The following is a 20,380-nucleotide window of genomic DNA, read 5'->3' as shown; positions in this document are numbered from 1 at the left end:
GGTTGTCATTTGGCGGTTATAATTCTAAGGGTTAGGGATTGAGGATAAAAAGTGAGAGAGTTGCAGTGCATTCCAGAATGGGAGTCTGAAGACATGTGCCTCGTTTACTAGGATTTCTAGTGTGGGCCATTTGTCCTCTCTCAGGAAGTGTGAAGCCTGGAAAAGGCCTGTCTCCCTAAGAGATCTGAAAGGTTGTGCCTCTGATCCCATCATAAACTTCGGGTTCCCTAAGATTGGGAATAATGGCGAATCACGTGAAGAGAGGGTGTTCTGGAAACCAATTTGTGAGCAGATTTGTATCGTCGTACCTATTAACTGGTGTGTCCTTACCTCTATCGGAAGATGGTCATAGCACCAGAGGGAGACAGAGGTAAATGCCTGTTCTATTTGAACAAATAGTTTATGCTCCCCGTGCCGACACCTGTCGATTTGCCTTCGTAGGTGAGAAGCCTGAAAATATTTACGCATATCTGGTAGTGACGCCCCCCCCCCTCCCCCATTTTTTTAGGTAGCGTCAGTAGCTGTCTTGGAAGTCGGGGGTTCTTATATGCCCAGACAAATTTAATAAATATTGAGTTTGTTTAAAATAGTAAGCTGGAATCTTAATAGGCAGTGTTTGGAATAGATATAAAAATCTAGGTAATATCGACATTTTGATCAAATTACACCTGCTAAACCATGAGTGCACGCCTGTGTTCCATTTCTCCAATTTAAGGCGAATTTCTGTCAACGAGATAAAATTAAGTTAAAAAATCTGTGCTGGTTTGGCTGGTATAAGCGTACCAATATATCTTAGTGCTCTTTTTGTCCATTTAAATGCAAAGTTCTGTTTCAACTGTACTAAAGTCTTACTAGTTAAGTAAGGCCCCCATTCTTATACTGCAAATACATGGTATAGGTCACAAAGGTCTTAAACAAACAATGCAGGAAGTCCGTAAAAGGTTTTGTGCAGAAAATCAAATGCAAGTTATAGAAAGTATGATTTCAAGATGTCTCACGTGTGCTCGGAACAATGTTCAAGGGAAAAAAGTAGGCCACCATGAACACTTGCTACCCCCACAAGGGCCATTTCAGGAGTTACAAATTGATTTTACACACATGCCGAAGGCAACAAATGGGTGTAAAACTATGTTCGTTGATAGGTTCAGCAGATGGCCTGAGGCGTTTGTGGTTAGGAAAGAGGATGCAAAAACTGTAGCTAAGATTTTGTGTAAAGAAATCATTCCCAGGTGGGGATGCCCAGTCAGGATCAGTTCTGACAATGGAACCCCATTCACAGCGAAGGTAACAGTCCATAGCAGAGCAACTAGCTATAGATTGGAAGTTCCACATACCGTACCACCCCCAGAGTGCAGGAGTTGTTGAAAGAATGAATCCTACACTGAAGGACAAACTGAGGAAGGCAACTGAAGGTACCTACCATATGTGGGACCAGTACTTACCTGCTATTCTTGCTGAAGTCAGAATGACTCCAGACCCAAGAACCAAGTTATCTCCCTTTGAAATTTTGGTGGGGAGACTCTTCCCAACCCCATGGACAATTAATCCATTAATTCGCATACCTGGAGATCTGCAGCAGATGCAAGAGGAATATGTGGCAAAATTAATTGAAAAATTAAACAGTGATTATGGTGATATTTCGCTCTCGTTTCCTTTGCCAACAGGTGCACCGACCCACCCATTCAAGCCTGGAGACAGAGTCCTGGTGAAGGCCCTCCATAAGCTAAAGTCACTAGACCCACCCTACGGACCTCCTGCGACAGTTCAAGCAGTGACCAGAACAGCGGTATTGACAGATGACTCCCCGGTTTGCATCCACGCATCGCGACTGAAGGAAGCCCCACCTCTGGATCCCATAACTGCAGACCGAAGATTGTGACGAGTAACAGACGAATTCCAGTTGGATCCAGACAGACGCATTGGTACAATGTCAACGGACACCCCTACTACTGGAAGACTTCCCAACCGTGCAGCAGTGGTACTCTTTGTAGCAAGCTCAACACTAGTAGCCACTGTCTGGTTACTTGCAACATGTGCTCACCACCTGGAGAACCTCTCCTCATTATGCCCTTCCTCACCCCAGGAAATGAGAGAGACACGAGACATTCATGTCTCCACTTTACAGTTGAAGTCAAGCCTATTGGACACAAGGGATAACATATGGATGTTTATTGCTGCCAACATACTGAACTCTTCTGATTTTTGCCTTTCTGATCACTACAATTCCAATGATTTGTTCTCTACCTGTCTGCTAGCTGTTCCTACCCCAGTTAATGTTTTAAAAGTCTATTATAGTGGGGTGTGGGCCGACTCAAGTATGGAAGACACTGATGTATACACTCATCCAAATCTATATGCTTATTATAGTGACAGATACTCATATTCACTCACAGAAACAATGGTAGAGGTAGATACAGGATATGTAACCTCCGCTGAGTTATGTTACAACATGACCTGCAATAGAAGTTATATCCCTATGTGCACACCAAGTTGCCAGCCTACATACACCTTAGAATATAATGTCACCTGTTTAGAACCTCGTCTGTGCAAGTCAGTTACCAATAATATGACGTGTACTCATACAATAATGCAACCCAGTTATGTCAAGAATGTCCAGCTCCCTAAGGGATGGTTACTATCATGTGGGACTCATAGTTGGACATACATCCCAGGAAATATAACAGGGGGTCCATGCACTCTTTTGGGATACACTCTCCCAAGCAACTGTGACTCAGCAGTACATTTGCTCTCTGAAGCTGAATATATTTCTTTGAGTCCCAGGCCTTGCTACAGAAAATCACAGACAACTGAGTAAGGTTGCCTGTGCTCTTGCAAAAGGGCTCAACCACACATCTAGTGCTCTGGCTGAATTATTAATAGATTTCCAGGGCATTAGACAGGCAATATTACAAAATAGGCTGACCATTGATTATCTGTTGCTGAAGCACAACATGGGATGTGATTCTTTCGAAGGTATGTGTTGTTTCAATCTGAGTGACCATTCAAAATCTATACAAAGTCATGTTAAAACATTAAGTGAATTAGCAAAGGAAATTAAGGAAGATATCAGTAGCAATTGGTGGGACTGTTTTTTTGGGTGGTTGCCTGGAACTGCATTTATCCAACGGATACCAATGACCTTAGTGGGGGTGATTGTGGGTATCATCATGTTATGCTGTTGTGCTCAGTGCATCCCTAATATCATATCTATGTGTAGGACATGTATACTTACAGCGAGAGCACAGCAAACATACCCAGGAGGGCACATAGTGCTATTCTCAGACTCTAGGTGATCCCACCCTTTGAATAAGGTTGGGATCAAAGGTTGGGTTGAAAGAGTGTACCAATGTGCCTTAATAAAATATTGATATCCCCTGATACCAGAGACATACATTTCAGCTAGTGCCCAACTCACAATGGAATATGGTCTCTGGAAATTACATTAACATGTCATTCATTACCATTACAGACATATTAACACATCTCAGCCATACCTTCTGGACACTTAACAATTAGACTTTGCATATAGATTACAGAAGACACCTGAATTCATTGATAAGTACTTACATATTAACACATCAGACAGCTGAGCATAGACACAAGACGTCTCACATTTACATCAATGTGTTAGGGACGACAAAACCTTTCATGTATTGTCTTATTAGATATATTCTATTGTTAAACTGACCCATGGATTGTACACCAGTTTAAACTGTTTTTTTTCCCTTGAACATGGCCTATAAATGTGTGAGCTGTAAATAAACAAATCAGATGTATTTCCATTAAGCTTGAGTGCTGTATGCCTGTACATCTCCTGGCCAGAGAGGGAAAATTCACTGCACGAGAGAGTAGAACTGAAGGGTCGTAGGTCTGAGACCTAAACGCAAAATCATCTTGCAACTGCCTTTTGACGTGGACGAGTTAACACCCACTTGCCGTAAGACATTGGGGGTCAACAACATCTGGTGAGTTTGCATTGCCTACCCCATGTATACAGGAGCACGGAGGGTGACACCACTATTGCACTGTTGATTTGAAAAGCACCAACACTGAAGTTAGAACAGTCACTTGGAATTACTATTTATTTTTGGAGTATATGGACACTATCTATGCACTAAGCACTTTTCTTTTGATTATTGGACTTTTTAATTAACGTTTAGGTTATCACTGTTATATGATATTTATCTGCAAGTGTATACATCATTTTGTTTGTAAAACCAAAATAAGCACAACCTATGCATTTTATATAATTTTATTTGGTTAATCAAGCATACGGGATTAGTGTGTGCACTTTGTTTGTCTATGACTGCAAAGTCAAATTTAGCACAGTATATGCACAATTTATTTTGTGGTTTATTAAGCACATGGGAATAGTATATAGGTGGTATCACACACCCCCTATATTCAGGTATGCGCTGTAAATTCTTTCCTGTGTTGAGCAGTGGCCGCTGAGATATCAGCGTATAGTGAGATCCCTGTGTATGGTGCAGGGAGAGGCAGTGAGGTTCTGGCTGCTCTGAGAATCTGATCTTTAACATGGTAGAAATGAATGCGGGCCAATACATCTCTGGGCACTTCATTGGGTAGGTAGGCTGGATTTGGAAGCCTATGTGCGCGATCAATGGTGAAATCAGGGATTGTCAGGTGCAGGAGCAACTTCAGAAAAAGGTGTTGCAGATAGGTGTTTAAATCTGCGTGTTTGATACTTTCGGGTATGCCGCAAAATTTTATGTTGTTACGGCGCAACCTATCCTCCAGGTCGGCCATCTTAATCTGCATGTAACGAATCTGCTGGGTTTGCTGTTCAAACGCTGTGAACATTTTGCAATATGCTTTAGTATTGTCTGAAATTTGCTGCTTAGCCACGTCAGCACGTTCCTCAATGTGATCTACTCGTGTAGTAAGCTGTGAAATGGATGAGCGGAGCTCTCGTTGGATATCTTTGTTATTCATGAGCTTTAATGTATGCTCAGATGCAGGCTGGTCACTTGCGGGGAGAGCTGCCAGGGACTCCTGGGTATCTTCCTCAAAGTTGGGCTGTGAGGGGGGGAGAGCATAACTGCTTTTTGTGGTGGGGGGGGGGGTCTTGTCTGGCGAATGATTAGGTGTAGGTGGAGGTCTCTTACCTCTGTCAGAGGGTGGCGAGGGAGAGGAGTCCATTTCACAGGCTTCTGGCTCAGTTTCTGCTGAGCCCTGGGTTGCAGTGAGGTGGGAGGGAGCTCCTCGTGTCTGCAGCCCAGCATCTCTGCCACCGCCATCTTGAAAGTGCTGAGGTGAGGGAGCTGAGGAGAAGAACTCAGTCATACGGTGCGGGGCTGAGTGTCTCTCCCGCATGACACTGGTAGCCGTCAGTTCCAAGGCTTCCGGGCGGTTGGTGTGGGTGTCCGTGACTGATGGCGGGACCTCCCGCCGGCTGGTTCTCGGCGGTGCTGCGCTGGACAGAGAGAGCAGGAGTGTGCCGGCCAGTCTGAAGCATGCCCCTCTATATGTCCTCCGGTGATGTGTGGAGTCAGCTGTGTCGGCTGGGGTGTGTTTCGCCCGTCTTTTGTGTTGGGGTGAGCTGTAGTGTCCCTTGGTGTGGCGGAGCAATGCGGCTAAGCTGCCATTCCGGTTCACCGCTAGGCAACACCCCCCAAGTGTCAATATTGTGTGGCCACCATTTTCCAGCACTGCCTTAACCCTCTTGGGCATGGAGTTCACCAGAGCTTCACAGGTTGCCACTGGAGTCCTCCTTCACTTCTCCATGAGGACATCACAAAGCTGATGGATGTTAGAGAACTAGCGCTTCTCCACTTTGTTTGAGGATGCCCCATAAATGCTCAATAGGGTTTAGGTCTGGAGACATGCTTGGCCAGTCCATCACCTTTACCCTCAGTTTCTTCAGCAAGGCAGTGGTTGTCTTGGAGGTGTGTTTGGGGTAGTTGTGTTGGAATACTGCCCTGCCACCCAGTCTCAAAAGGGATCATGCTCTGGTTCATATGTCACAGTACATGTTGGCATTCATGGTTCCCTCAACCAACTGTAGCTCTCCAGTGCTGGCAGCACTCATGCAGCCTCAGACCATGACACTCCCACCACCATATTTGACATACGGAATGGATGAGATATAGATATATAGGTGTGCATAAATATATACACTATTTTTTCTACCAGACTATTATGTGAAAGAGCCAATAGCAGCCTCCATATCACAGCTCTGGTCCCGGCCTGAATCCTTGGTGGATTTCAGTGTGGGGAACTTAGGTAAATATAATATAAACCATTACCAATATTCAAGGATATACAAATACCCCTCCAGGAATTATATGTTTTCTTTTTGTCTCATATACACAGGTGGTCTATTCCATCTGTTTATTTTTCTTCCTCCCCCCGCCTATCTTTCCTTATTCTATGATCAATATGATATACTGATGACCACGGATTACACTGGTTTCTGCATTTTGAGAGGTGTGTGGTTTTGACTAAATAATCTGATAAAAAGATAAGAATAAAATGGAACATAAAATGTTTTTGTACTAATTGCATGTTTCTGTTTCTACTAAAAGAGATAAATTATATTTGTATCTGAGGTCCAGAAGAAGCTAAGGCGAAACGCATCGACCTCTTCAGACCGCTATTGTATTACCCACAATGTGTAACTATTACAATGTCTGTATATTCAAAATTTGACCTATAGATATGATGAATGTTTTATTTTAAAAATATGTATGTCACTGTACAATTTTGTCTCTTCGACTATTGATTTTAAAGATTTGGTTAATAAAAGACTATATGTTTTTTACACCTATGGTAATTTTTGCCTACTTAACATGTGCCTCTAAAGTCCGCTAAACCCTTATCTCTCTGAACAAACTTGTTTTGTATCACTGAGTTTCTCCTTTCTTGTCTTTGTACTCCTCACCTGGTTGCCGCCACACACGCTTGACACCATCAGAACAAAATACATTTATATTGGCCTCATCAGACCACAGGACATGGTTCCAGTAATCCATGTCCCTAGTCGGATTGTCTTTAGCAAACTGTCCGCAGGCTTCCTTTGCATCATCTTTAGAAGATGCCTCCTTCTGGGACGACAGCTATGCAGACCAATTTGATGCAGTGTGCGGCATATGGTCTGAGCACTGACAGGCTTACCCCCCACCCCTTAAACCTCTGCAGCAATGCTAGAAGCTCTCATTCGTCTATTTCCCAAAGACAACCTCTGGATAGGACGCTTAGCACATGCACTCAAGTTCTTTGGTGGACCATGGCGAGGCCTGTTCTCAGTGGAACCTGTCCTGTTAAACCGCAGTATGGTCTTGGCCACCGTGCTGAAGATCAGTGTCAGGGTTTTGGTAATCTTCTTACAGCCTAGGCCATCTTTTTTCAGATCCTCAGAGAGTTCTTTGCCATGAAGTGCCATGTTGAACTTCCAGTGACCAGTATGAGAGAGTGATAACACCAAATTTAACACACCTGCTCCCCATTCACACTTGAGACCTCGTAACACCGAGTCACATGACACCTAGGATGGAAAATTGCTAATTGGGACCAATTTGCATATTTTCATTTAGGGGTGTACTCACTTTTGTTGCCAGCGGTTTAGACATTAATGGCTGTGTGTTGAGTTATTTTGAGGGGATGATGCCTTTAAACAGTTACATAAGCTGCACACTCACTACTTTACATTGTAGCAAAGTGTCCTTTCTTCAGTGTTGTCACATGAAAAGTTTATTATACAGGATTTATATAGCGCTAACAGTTTGTGCAGCGCTTTACAATGTGAGGGAAGACAATACAGTTACATTACAATTCAAAACAGGAGGAACTAGAGGGCCCTGCTCGTTATAGCTCACAATCTAGATGTCTAGATCTCATGGAAGAGTGGAAAAGGACCCCAGTGGCAACCCGTGAAGCTCTAGTGAACTCCATGGCCAAGAGGGTTGAGGCATTACTGGAAAATAATGGTGGCTACACAAAATATTGACACTTTGGGCCCAATTTGGACATTTTACCTTTGGGGTGTACTCACCTTGGTTGCCAGTGGTTTAGACATTAATGGTGTGTGTTGAGTTATTTTGAGGGGACAGCAAATTTACTGTTATACAAGCTGTATACTCACTACTTTACATTGTAACAAAGTTTCATTTCTTCAGTGTTGTCACATGAAAAGATATAATAAAATATTTACAAAAATGTTAGGGGTGTATAATAAAGGTGCTCTGCACTATGGATAAATTACCTAAAAACAAACCAAAAGTGCTGCTGTTCAAAAAAATATTTTTTGTAAAATTGAAAGTGCTAGTACACAGCGCAAAAAAGGCAGACTTGTATAAAGTACTCGAAATTTCTACTTGAGTAAAAGTACAAGTGCTCGAACAAAAAGTGACTTAAGTAGAAGTGGAAGTGCTCGCAGAAAAAGTTACTTAAGTGGAAGCACTAAAGTATTCAACATTTTTTTTACTTAAGTATTGCAAGTAGTTTTTTCAAAAAAATGGCTACTTAAGTACTAAAAGTAAAAAGTACCAGTAGTTTTGAAAAAAAAAATTCTACTCAAGTACTGAAAGTAGAAGTAGAAGTACTGTGTTATGTAGTTATTAACCACTTTACGACCGGCGCACGACGATCTACGTCGGCACTCAGCCCCGGCCAGGCAAACTGACGTAGGCCTACGTCAGCACAATTTGCCGGCCCTGTGCGCGCTCCCGCGCGTCCCCGCCGCCGACGATGACTCGATTGGGTTCAGAACCGATCCGTCATCAGGTCCAGGCCAATCATTTTTGGTCTGGACCTGTTGATCGGTCCTGCCCAATCAGATCATCCTCTAAGCCTGTGAAATGTAAACACAGGCTTAGAGGAGATGTGCCCTCCCCCCACAACGGTCTTTTTGGATCCAGCGTGAGAGGAGAGCACATCTTACTGTGAGTATTGCACCAAGCACACCCACAAACAGTTAGATAGGCACATTTCACCCCCGATCGCCCCACCAATTAACCCCTACAGCACCTGACACAACACACACTATATACAGCATATAGCAGTTACCTATATACCTGTATAAGTGTGATTTGTGAACAGGTGTAGCACTTGCGACCCCCCCTTTTCCACTCAAATTACCCCCCACCCCCCCTAATAAAGATTTAACCCACTGATCTCCCCTGACCCCCACCTGATCACCGCCGTTAACCCCTACACCCTCTGTCACATCAGCACTAATACAAACGCAATATACGGTGTTATTGTATTTTTGTATTAGTGTCATTGTGATCAGAATTAGCGCAGGCGACTAAGTTTCTGTCCCAAGAAGGTTTAGGGTCCCCGCCACCCGCCCAATAAAGATTTAAGCCCCTGACCCCCCCCTGATCACCCCTACACCCCCTGCCATAACACACACCGTATACAGTATATAGCATTTTGCTATATACCCGTATAAGTGTGATTTGTGGTCAGGTCTAGCGCTTGCGACCCCCCTTTTTCCACTTGAATTACCCGCCACCCCCCCCCTAATAAAGATTTAAGCCCCTGATCCCCCCCTGATCACCGCTAGTTAACCCCTACACCCTCTGTCACATCAGCACTAATACAAACGTAATATACTGTGTTTTTGTATATTTGTATTAGTGTCATTGTGATCAGAATTAGCGCAGGCGACTAAGTTTGTGTCCCAAGGAGGTTTAGGGTCCCCGCCACCCGCCCAATAAAGATTTAATCCCCTGATCCCCTCCTGATCACCCCTACACCCCCTGCCACAACGCACACTGTATACAGTATATAGCATTTTCTATATACCCGTATAAGTGTGACTTGTGACCAGGTTTAGCGCTTGCCACCGTTCCTTTTATCCTTAGGATACCCGCCAGTCCCTTCCAATAAAGATTTAAACCCCTGATCCCCCCCTGATCACATCCCGTTAACCCCTACACCCTCTGTCACATTAGCACTAATACACACATAATATACTGTTTTTACTGTATTTTGTATTGGTGTCATTGTGACTTGAGGTTGCGCTAGCTAGCTAGTTTCTTTCCCAAAGGAGGTTTAGGGTCCCCGCCACCCCCCCCAGATCCCCGGCGCATAGTTTAGAAGTAACCCCTTGATTGCCACACACGCACGCCCGCACCTACACTTCCATTTCTAGTATAGTGTTTGAACAGATCAATATCTGATCTGATCAGAACTATACTAGCGCCCCCATAGTTTAGGGTTCCCAAAACGTGGTGTTTGCACGATCAGTACTGATTCCGGCCAGCACCTGCGTTTAACCCTTTCACCCAGGCAAGTGTAGTAATCAATAGATTACTGTCACTTGCAAAAAAACACAAGACACAAAACCGCTGTGTTAGCAGAGTCAGGCCTGATCCCTGCTAGCATTAGCAGTTTTCTTTTGTAGCGCTTGAAATAATCTTCGACAACCAGGTGCTTTTATTACCTGTGAGTCGCATCACTGTAAGGGTAAATTTAGTTACCAAAATGACCAAACGTTCGTACAGGGATGAAGAGCTTATCAGTTATATGCTGACCGAGTCATCTGATAGCGAAGGGGAAGCTACAATGACCAAATTAGTGTCAGTATATGAACCTGATGACGGCAGCGGCTCCCTGACAGATAGCTCCGACGACAGATGGGTCCCTGTTAGACCCAGGCGTACCCGACCCCATTCTGAAGTTGTTGTGATGCAGGAATCGCAGGGTGCTCGTATGGAGCAGAGTGTGGGTACTAGTGCCGCTCATCCTTCTGGCGACCTGGCAAGCGCCAGCGGCCTAGTACAACCTGGACCTAGTACAACCAGCACTGCAGTAAGACCTGGTGACGTGGCGAGTCCCCTAAGTGCAGTTGAAGCTGGTGCGGTGGCTAGCACAAGTAGTGGCCCGCAGCCACCGCGTATTCGAAGACAGGCCCGTAGAGCCCATAGTGCCCTCCCTGATGCGCTGGCATTTCCTAATTGGCAACCCACTGATACTACAGCGCCAGTACTTCCCCCATTCACCGCCCAACCTGGAATCCACGTGGAGACAGCTGGTTTTACGCCCCTGAACTTTTTTGAGCTGTTCTTCACGGAAGATCTTTACAGATCTATTGTGGATCAATCAAATTTATATGCACAACAGTTCATCGCCGCCAACCCAAATTCACACCTTGCCAGACAATTCGGCTGGAAACCTATAATGGTTTCCGAATTTAAGATCTTTCTGGGCCTTTCCCTCCACATGGGCATAACTAAACATTTCAGCGACAATGAACTCTGTCGTCCTCGGGGAGACCCTGCATACGATCGGCTCCACAAAATTCGGCCCCTCATAGACCACTTCAATCAGCGGTTTGCAGCCTTGTTTACCCCCGAACAAGTTGTCTGCGTTGACGAGTCCCTGATTAAATTTACTGGCCGCCTTGCTATGAAACAGTACCTCCCCAGCAAGCGTGCCAAGTACGGGGTCAAACTGTATAAATTGTGACAGGGCCACAGGCTATACAGTTAGTTTCCGGGTCTATGAGGGAAAAGATAGCTGTGTGGAGCCCCCCAACTGCCCAGACTACATAGGGAGCAGCGGTAAGATCGTTTGGGACTTGGTGTCACCCTTATCCGGAAAGGGGTACCATTTGTACGTGGACAACTTTTACACAAGCGTGCCACTATTTAGTCACCTTCTCGATTTACAAATTGGCGCATGTGGCACCGTGCGACCTAATCGCCGGGGCTTCCCCCAACGGCTTGTAGATTCCCGTCTTAGTCGGGGGGCGAGAGCCTGCTTGAAAACGGACAAATTGCTTGCGGTGAAGTGGAAGGATACACGGGATGTTTATGTTCTGTCCTCCCTTCACCCAGACACGACGATCCAAATTCCTACGGCAACTGGCGTTATGGAGAAACCCCTCTGTGTCCACGAATATAACCTTAATATGGGAGGGGTGGACCTTAACGACCAGCTTTTGGCGCCGTATTTAGTTGCCCGTAAAGCCAGACGCTGGTACAAAAAAGTGTCTGTTTACCTATACCAATTGGCTATGCTGAACGCCTTTGTCCTATACAGGGCGTCAGGACGAACTGGATCTTTCCGGGAATTCCAGGAAGAGATCATCCTTGCCTACCTGTACCCAGGAGGCATGCCTGCCCAACTTCCCCTTCCAGATGCAGTGAGCCGGCTGCATGAGAGGCATTTTTCACATGTCCTCCCGAGTACCCCTACCCAAAGATGGCCCCAAAGAAGATGTCGTGTCTGTAGCAAGCGCGGATTTAGGCGTGACACCCGTTATTATTGTCCCAAATGTCCTAACCAACCTGGTCTCTGCATCGGGGAATGTTTCGAGCGCTACCATTCACTAGTGGATTATTAGCGTAGGGTACAGCACGACACAGTGTAGGGCACATAAACACAGGGTCTCGAAGGATGTTGGATGTCCATCGACATTTTGAGAGACCCAAGCTGGAAGAGAAGATCGCAGAAGATCGCAGTCCCTCCCAAATCAAGAAATAAACAGTTAGAAAGAAAAATAAAAGGATCCAAAAACTGTTGTGGTGTCAGTAATTTTATATGTCCTTCTACTCCTTCCTACTATACTTTTTTCAATGTCCTTTGTTTGTTTTTTCATTCTTTTGTGACCCGTTTCTCTTGCAGGTACTTGTCGGCTACCACGCATTGATTTTATATATTCTGACACAAACTGTGTTTGCGCTCAGCATATATGGATACCTTTGCTGATAGCAGCTGTGGTGATTTTCTGATTTCAGCACTGCAGTTAAAATCCTATTTTGGTATACGTGGATAGCGCCGTGTATACCCATCATTAAATTCAGTGGGTGGTTGTTTGGGCGGTTAATGATGAAGATCCAAAAACTGTTGTTGTCAGTCATTTTATATGTCCTTCTACTCCTTCCTACTATACTTTTTTCAATGTCCTTTGTTTGTTTTTTCATTCTTTTGTGACCTGTTTCTCTTGCAGGTACTTGTCGGCTACCACGCATTGATTTTATATATTCTGACACAAACAGTGTTTGCGCTCAGCATATATGGATACCTTTGCCGATAGCAGCTGTGGTGATTTTCTGATTTCAGCACTGCAGTTAAAATCCTATTTTGGTATACGTGGATAGTGTCGTGTATACCCATCATTAAATTCAGTGGGTGGTTGTTTGGGCGGTTAATGATGAGTAATACTACGCATTATTCCTGTGCTGATTTCTGATAGGTTCTCTTTTTTTCCGTTCAGCCCACAGGCTGCATGAAAAAAAAAAAAACCTATATGCCAAACAAGGACCAGCAATGTACTGGTACGTTGCTGGACTTTGAGTGGTTATACCAGGATGATGCCTGCAGATTTAGGCATCATCTTGGTATCGTTTTTTACAGCCAGCGGTCGGCTTACATGTAAAAGCAATTCTAGCAGGTAATTGGCCGCTAGACTGCTTTTACATGCAGTGGGAGGGGCCTCCCCCCCCCCCCCACCGCCGCCTTCCGCAGCCTTCCGTGGTTTTTCTCTGGCTCTCCTGTCCCACCGGTTAACCCGAGAGTGCAGCCGGTGGTTCAATTATCTAACCATAGAGCTAATTGGAGATGAGAATGGCTCCAATCATCTCTATGGCCTAAGATGCCGGAGGCTACGGGCATTTTATGACTTCTGTTTCGCCAGAAATAAACAGGGCCATTGGGAAATTGGGAAAGTATTTTATCACACCAATTTTGGTGTGGTCAGATGCGTTAAGGTCAGAGGAAAGATCTAGAGTCTAAAAGACCCCAATTTTTTTAAAAAAGAGTACCTGTCACCACAGATTGCTATCATAGGGGATATTTAAATTCACTATGATAACAATAAAAATGATTTAAAAAAAAAAAAATTAAAGGAAAGGTGTCAAAATAACATAAAAAAGCAAAAGAAAAAAAAAAATTGAGCCCCCCCCCCTTACCCCCGGTGCTTGCGCGCAATGGCGCACGCAAGCGGTGGTCTAGTGTCATATGTAAACCACAATTGCAGCATGCATGTGAGGTATCACTGCGATCGCCAGATCGAGTGCAGTAATTCTTGCAGTAGACCTCCTCTGTAAGTCTAAAGTGGTAACCTGTAGAGACTTTTAAAGGTTTTCAAAAATGTACATAAGTTTTTGTCGCTGCGCAGGCATGCGCAATTTTTAAAGCATGTCATGTTAGGTGTCTATGAACTCGGCATAAGATCATCTTTTAAATTTTACCAAAAAAATTGGAATTATATAGTGTATTTGTGCAATAAATTAAAAAAAAATGTATTTTTTTCGCAAAAATTGCGTTTGGAAAATCTGTGCGCAAATACCGTGTGACAAAAAAATTTGCAACATCCACCATTTTATTCTATCGGGCCTCTGCTTTAAAAAAATATATAATGTTTGGGGGTTCAAAGTAATTTTCTAGTAAAAAAAAATATTTTTTCATGTAAACAAAAAGGCACAGAAAAGGCTTGGTTTTCAAGTGGTTAGAAGAGTGGGTGATGTGTGGATAAGATTGAGCATAAAATGCCAGGACTGTTCAAACACCCCCCTAATGACCCCTTTTTGAAAAGTAGACACCCAAAGCTTTTTTCTGAGAGGCATGGTGAGTCCATGGAGTATTTTATATTTTGCCACAAGTTTCGGGAAAATTATTATTTTTTTTTTTTTGTTGTTTTTTTACAGAAAGTTGTCACTAAATGATATATTGCTCATGCATGCCATGGGAATATGTGAAATGACACCCCAAAATACATTCTTTTGCTTCTCCTGAGTACAGGGATACCACATGTGTGAGACTTTTTGGGAGCCTAGCTGTGTACGCGCCCCCGAAAACCAATCCACATCTTCAGGTTTTCTAATGGCGTAAATTGCTGATTTTACCCCTGACTACCTGTCACAGTTTCAGAGGCCCTGAAATTTCAAGATGGCACAAAACCCCCCCAAATGACCCCATTTTGCAAAGTAGACACTCCAAGCTACTGGCTGAGAAGTATGGTGAGTCCATGGAATAGTTTATATTTTGCCACAAGTTTCGAGGAAAAAAAAATTTTTTATTTTTTTTTATTTTTTTTACACAAAGTTGTCAGTAAATGATATATTTCTCACACAGGCCATGGGTATATGTGAAATGACACCCCAAAATACATTCTGCTGCTTCTCCTGAGTACAATGATACCCCATGTGTGAGACTTTTTGCCAGTCTAGCCGCGTACAGGACCCGGAAAACCAATGCGCACCTTTAGGCTTTCTAAGGGCGTAAATTGTTGATCTCACTCCTTACTACCTATCACACTTTTGAAGTCCATAAAAAGCCAAGATTGCACAAACCCCCCCCAAATGACCCCATTTTGCAAAGTAGACACTCCAATCTATTTGCTGAGAGGCATGGTGAGTATTTTGCAGCTCTAATTTTTTTTGGAAAATGAAGAAAAAACAGGAAAATGCATTTTTTTTCCTCTTTTTTCAATTTCCAAAACTTTGTGACAAAAAGTGAGATCTGCAAAACACTCAACATGCCTCTCTGCAAATAGCTCAGGGTGTCTACTTTCCGAAAAAGGGTCATTTGGGGGGGGGGGGGGTTGTGCTGTCTTGGCATTTCATGGCCTCCAAAACTGTGATAGGTAGTCAACAATTTACGCCCTTGGAAAGCCTGAAGGCGATGATTGGTTTTCGGGGTCCTGTACTCGGCTAGACTGCAAAAAAGTCTCACACATGGGGTATCCCTATACTCAGGAGAAGCAGCAGAATGTATTTTGGGGTGTCAGTTCACATATACCCATGGCATGTGTGAGCAATATATCATTTACTGACAACTTTGTGTAAAAAAAAAAAAAAAAATATATATATATATATATATATATATATATATATATATATATATATATATATATATTTCCCGGAACTTGTGGCAAAATATAAAATATTCCATGGACTCACCATGCCTCTCAGCAAATAGCTTGGGGTGTCTACTTTCCAAAATGGGGTCTTTTGGGGGGGTTTTGTGCTATCTTGGAATTTTAGGGCCTCCGAAACTGTGATAGGTAGTCAGGAGTGAAATCAACAATTTACGCCCTTGGAAAGCCTGAAAGCGGGGACTGGTTTTCGGGGACCTGTACTCGGCTAGACTGCAAAAAAGTCTCACACATGGGGTATCCCTGTACTCAGGAGAAGCAGCAGAATGTATTTTGGGGTGTCATTTCACATATACCCATGGCATGTGTGAGCAATATTTCATTTACTGACAACTTTGTGAAAAAAAAAAATATATATATATATATATATATATATATATATATATATATATATATATATATATATATATATGTATTTCCCGGAACTTGTGGCAGAATATAAAATATTCCATGGACTCACCATGCCTCTCAGCAAATAGCTTGGGGTGTCTACTTTCCAAAATGGGGTCTTTTGGGGGGGGGGTTTGTGCTATCTTGGAATTTTAGGGCCTCCGAAACTGTGACAGGTAGTGCAGAGGTGACATGCACAATTTACGCCATTAGAAAACCTGGGAGTGTTGATTGGTTTTCGCGGTCCTGTACACAGCTAGGCTCCCAAAAAGTCTCACACATGGGGCATCCCCATACTCAGGAGAAGTGGCAGAATGTATTTTGGGGTGTAATTCCACATATACCCATGTCATGTGTGAGAATTTTATCTTTTAGTGACAACGTTGTGTAAAAAAAAAAAATAAAAAAAAAAATAGTAATTTTCCCAAAACTTGTGGTAAAATATAAAATATTCCATGGACTCACCATGCCTCTTAGCAAACAGCTTGGGGTGTCTACTTTCCAAAATGGGGTAATTTGGGGGGGGTTTGTGGTATCTTGACATTTCAGGGCCTCCTAAACCGTTAGAGGTAGTGAGAAAATGCAATGAAAAATGTACGCCCTTTGAAATTCTGATGGTGGGGATTTGTTTTTGTGGTCCCGTACACAGCTAGGCTCCCAAAAAGTCCCACATATGTGGTATCCCTGTACTCAGGAGAAGCAGCAGAATATATTTTGGGGTGTAATTACACATATACCCATGGCATGTGTGAGCAATATATCATTTCAATGACAACTTTGTGTAAAAAAAAAAAAAAAAAAAAAACACCTGTGACAAAAAAATGAAATATTCAATGAGCTCAACATGCCTCTCAGAACATTCCTTAGGATGTCTACTTTCCAAAAAGTGGTAGTTTGGGGGGGTTTTGTACTGCCCTGCCATTTTAGCACTTCATGAAATGAGATAGGCAGTCAAAAATTAAAGCTGCGTAAATTTCTGTATTTACACCATAGTTTGTAGACGCTATAACTTTTGCGCAAACCAATAAAAATACGCTCATTGAATTTTTTTTTGTCAAAGACATGTAGCTAAATATATTTTGGCCAAAAAAAAATACATAAATTGAGTATATTGGATATTTTTTAAAAGACAAAGTTAAAAATGTCATTTTTTTTGCAAAATTTTCGCTCTTTTTCTATTAATATCGCAAAAAATAAAAAGCGCAGAGGTGATCAAATACCACCAAAAGAAAGCTCTGTTTGTGGGAAAAAAAGGACGTAAATTTTGTTTGGGTACCACATTGCATGACCGCACAATTGTCAGTTAAAGTCACGCAGTGCCGAGTCGTAAAATACCCCCTGGTCGGAATGGGGGTAAAATCTTCCGGGGCTTAAGTGGTTAAAGAAAGAAGTCAAAAGTTTGAACATCATATTGTTTTTTATTATTTCAAATGATTTATTCAAATGATTAACCTAAAGGACAATCACAATTCCTTAGGCTATAACTTTTTGTAAACAAAAAACAGATAAAGTATGTCCCTCCTTCTCTTCCCTGCATGTTTTTTTTTCTCCACAGCTTATTGGTGCGCAAAATCATATATAAACCAATGTGATATACAACAATATATTCCAATAATGAAATAAAGGAAGAGTGTATGAAATCTAAGTCAATAAAAAGTTCAAAATACTGTGAATCTTCAAATATATATATGTGACAAAACAAGATGAATAGAATTTCATATCTGCTGTTAATGGGAAAGAACCTCCCAACCAGGGCCGGCCTTAGGTGTTCAAGCGCCCTGTGCGAGCTGATCCTGTGGCACCCCCACCAGCGCCCTGCACATTTTTTCTTGCACTTTTTTTGCACTTCATTTGACTTTTCTTTTTTATGATCACTACAAACTTAGCCCCCTTACATTAGAGACCCCCTTACATCAGAGACCACCCACACAGAGCACCCTTACAGCAGAGACCCCCCAGCCCCCACAAAGAGCCCCCTTTACATCAGAGACCCCCCACACAGAGCCCCCCTTACATCAAAGACCCCCCACACAGAGCCCCCTTACATCAGAGACCCCCATACAGAGCCCCCTTTACATCAGAGACCCCCCCACACAGAGCTCCCCTTACATCAGAGACCCCCCCACAGAGCCCCCTTATATCAGAGCCCCCCACACAAAGCCCCCCTTACATCAGAGACCCCTCACACAAAGCCCCCCTTACATTAGAGACCCCAACACAGAGCCCCCTTACATCAGAGACCATCCCCACAGAGACCCCCTTACATCAGAGCCCCCCCATAGAGCCCCCCACAGAGCTACCCTTACATCAGAGCCCCTCCACACAGAGCTCCCCTTACATCAGAGACCCCCCACACAGCCCCCTTACATCAGAGACCCCCACACATCAGAGACCCCCCACACAGAGACCCCTTACATCAGAGACCCCCACACAGAGCTCCCTTACATCAGAGACCCCCCACACAGAGCCCCCTCACACCAGAGACCCCCCACACAGAGCCCCCTTTCATCAAAGACCCCCCACACAGCGCCCCCTTACATCAGAGACCCCCCACACAGAGCCCCCTTACATCCAGAGACCCCAACACAGAGCCCCCTTACATCAGAGACCATCCCCACAGAGCCCCCCTTACATCAGAGCCCCCCCCATAGAGCCCCCCACAGAGCTCCCCCTTCATCAGAGCCCCTCCACACAGAGCTCCCCTTACATCAGAGACCGGCCACACAAAGCCCCCCTTAAGTTACATCAGAGACCCCCCCATGTTTCCCTTAACCAAGATGGCCGCCAGTGCCTCGATCGCACTGCGCATGCGCACGTGCCTCTACTGCGCGGCCACCGGAATCCCCGCCTCCCAGCGCTGAGACGTCAGCGAATGGAGACAAGGAGGGGAGGAGCGGAGTGGATGAAGGCCGCCACACATGTCAGAGCGCCGAGAGGCGCATATGGGAGCACTCCACGCCGGCCCAGCGGAAGCCTGGAGCGGAACAACGCTACCCAAATGGCCAGAGACCAGGTACCCATGAAAAAAGGGGGTATCTTTACCTTTGCCTTCCTATAGAAAAGGGGAGGGGAGGGGGGAAGGCAGAATAGGGAGGATAATTGAAAAAGCAGGAGAGAGCAGTAAGGAGGGAAACCAAACAAAAAAGAAAAAGGGAAAGGCAGAGAAAAGTAACGAGTAACGATGCAGCACAAAAAAAAAATATCGGAGTAGAAGTATCGAAATCATCGAAAAAATGTAGTGAAGTAGAAGAAAAAAATTCTACTTTAGGAACGTACAGATACCGCATTTTGGTACTTAAGTACAGTACTTAAGTAGTTCTACTTCGTTACTATACATCTCTGAAAAAAGGTTATGAATAATATAAAGTGATAGGGACAATATTCCCTCTAAAGTGCAGACGAAAATATTAATAAAAAGTGCAAAGTGCAAAAAATTGTGCAATATTATGTGCAAATGTGCTGAATGTCAAACATATACATAAATACAACACTTAATATTCATAATATCGTGAGTAAAAATCATAAATAATAATAGTTCAACATAAAAGTCCGAAATTAATGAAGAAAGGTGATCCAGCAAGTAGCCAGTGAAAAAAATCCCAGAGTGCTAAGGTGCTTAAAAAAACGTGCAAATCCCCTATCCGCAGCGAAGTCTTGCATTCCGATCTATTGGAAGACCTCCCAAGTACCTACCATCAGGGACTGCATGCGAAGGTTGGAGGAAATCAATAAGATGGAGGACCTGACCCTCACGGCGCTGCATAGACGTGACAAATACACGAAAATATGGGGATATTGGAATACGTTCCTTCTCTCAGACAGGGGGAAAGCCCTGATGTGTTCTTGAACCCCCTTGGTGCAAGTAGCTGGGCGGGGGTGTCGGTCTGGTGCTTTATCCCACTACCCCTGCTCCCTTCCCTCCCCCCCCTCTCCCGCCTCCCCTTATTCTCCCCCTCTTCTTCTCCCCTTTCTTGTCCTCACCCTACTTCATTTCTATCATCTTACACACTCTTCTGGCACTCAGTGCCACTACGTATACTAGGTCTGCTGAGGTTTGCCTTCCCATACTATACCACTTACCTGTAATATGTACTTTGTAGCATTCCGATATGTTAGGGTATATTGACTGACTCAGGGTCCCAC

General features: G+C 43.8%; 1 protein-coding gene and 1 pseudogene across 3 annotated transcripts in view; one reads left to right on the top strand and one right to left on the bottom strand.

Moving 5' to 3' along the window:
* Positions 1–20,380, bottom strand: part of STRIP1 (striatin interacting protein 1) — a 652,163-nt gene that overhangs the window by 363,785 nt on the left and 267,998 nt on the right. The gene's annotated exons all lie outside the window — the stretch shown is intronic.
* On the top strand, positions 1,928–3,293 carry LOC309546665 (annotated as a pseudogene). Its single transcript has one exon. The product of its transcript is annotated as an uncharacterized misc_RNA (transcript).

Source organism: Pelophylax lessonae (assembly GCF_965119305.1).
Source record: "Pelophylax lessonae genome assembly, chromosome: 2".
Taxonomy (NCBI): domain Eukaryota; kingdom Metazoa; phylum Chordata; class Amphibia; order Anura; family Ranidae; genus Pelophylax; species Pelophylax lessonae.
The sequence above is the reverse complement of the archived record's forward strand: the minus strand, read 5'-3'. Positions and strand labels throughout refer to the sequence as shown.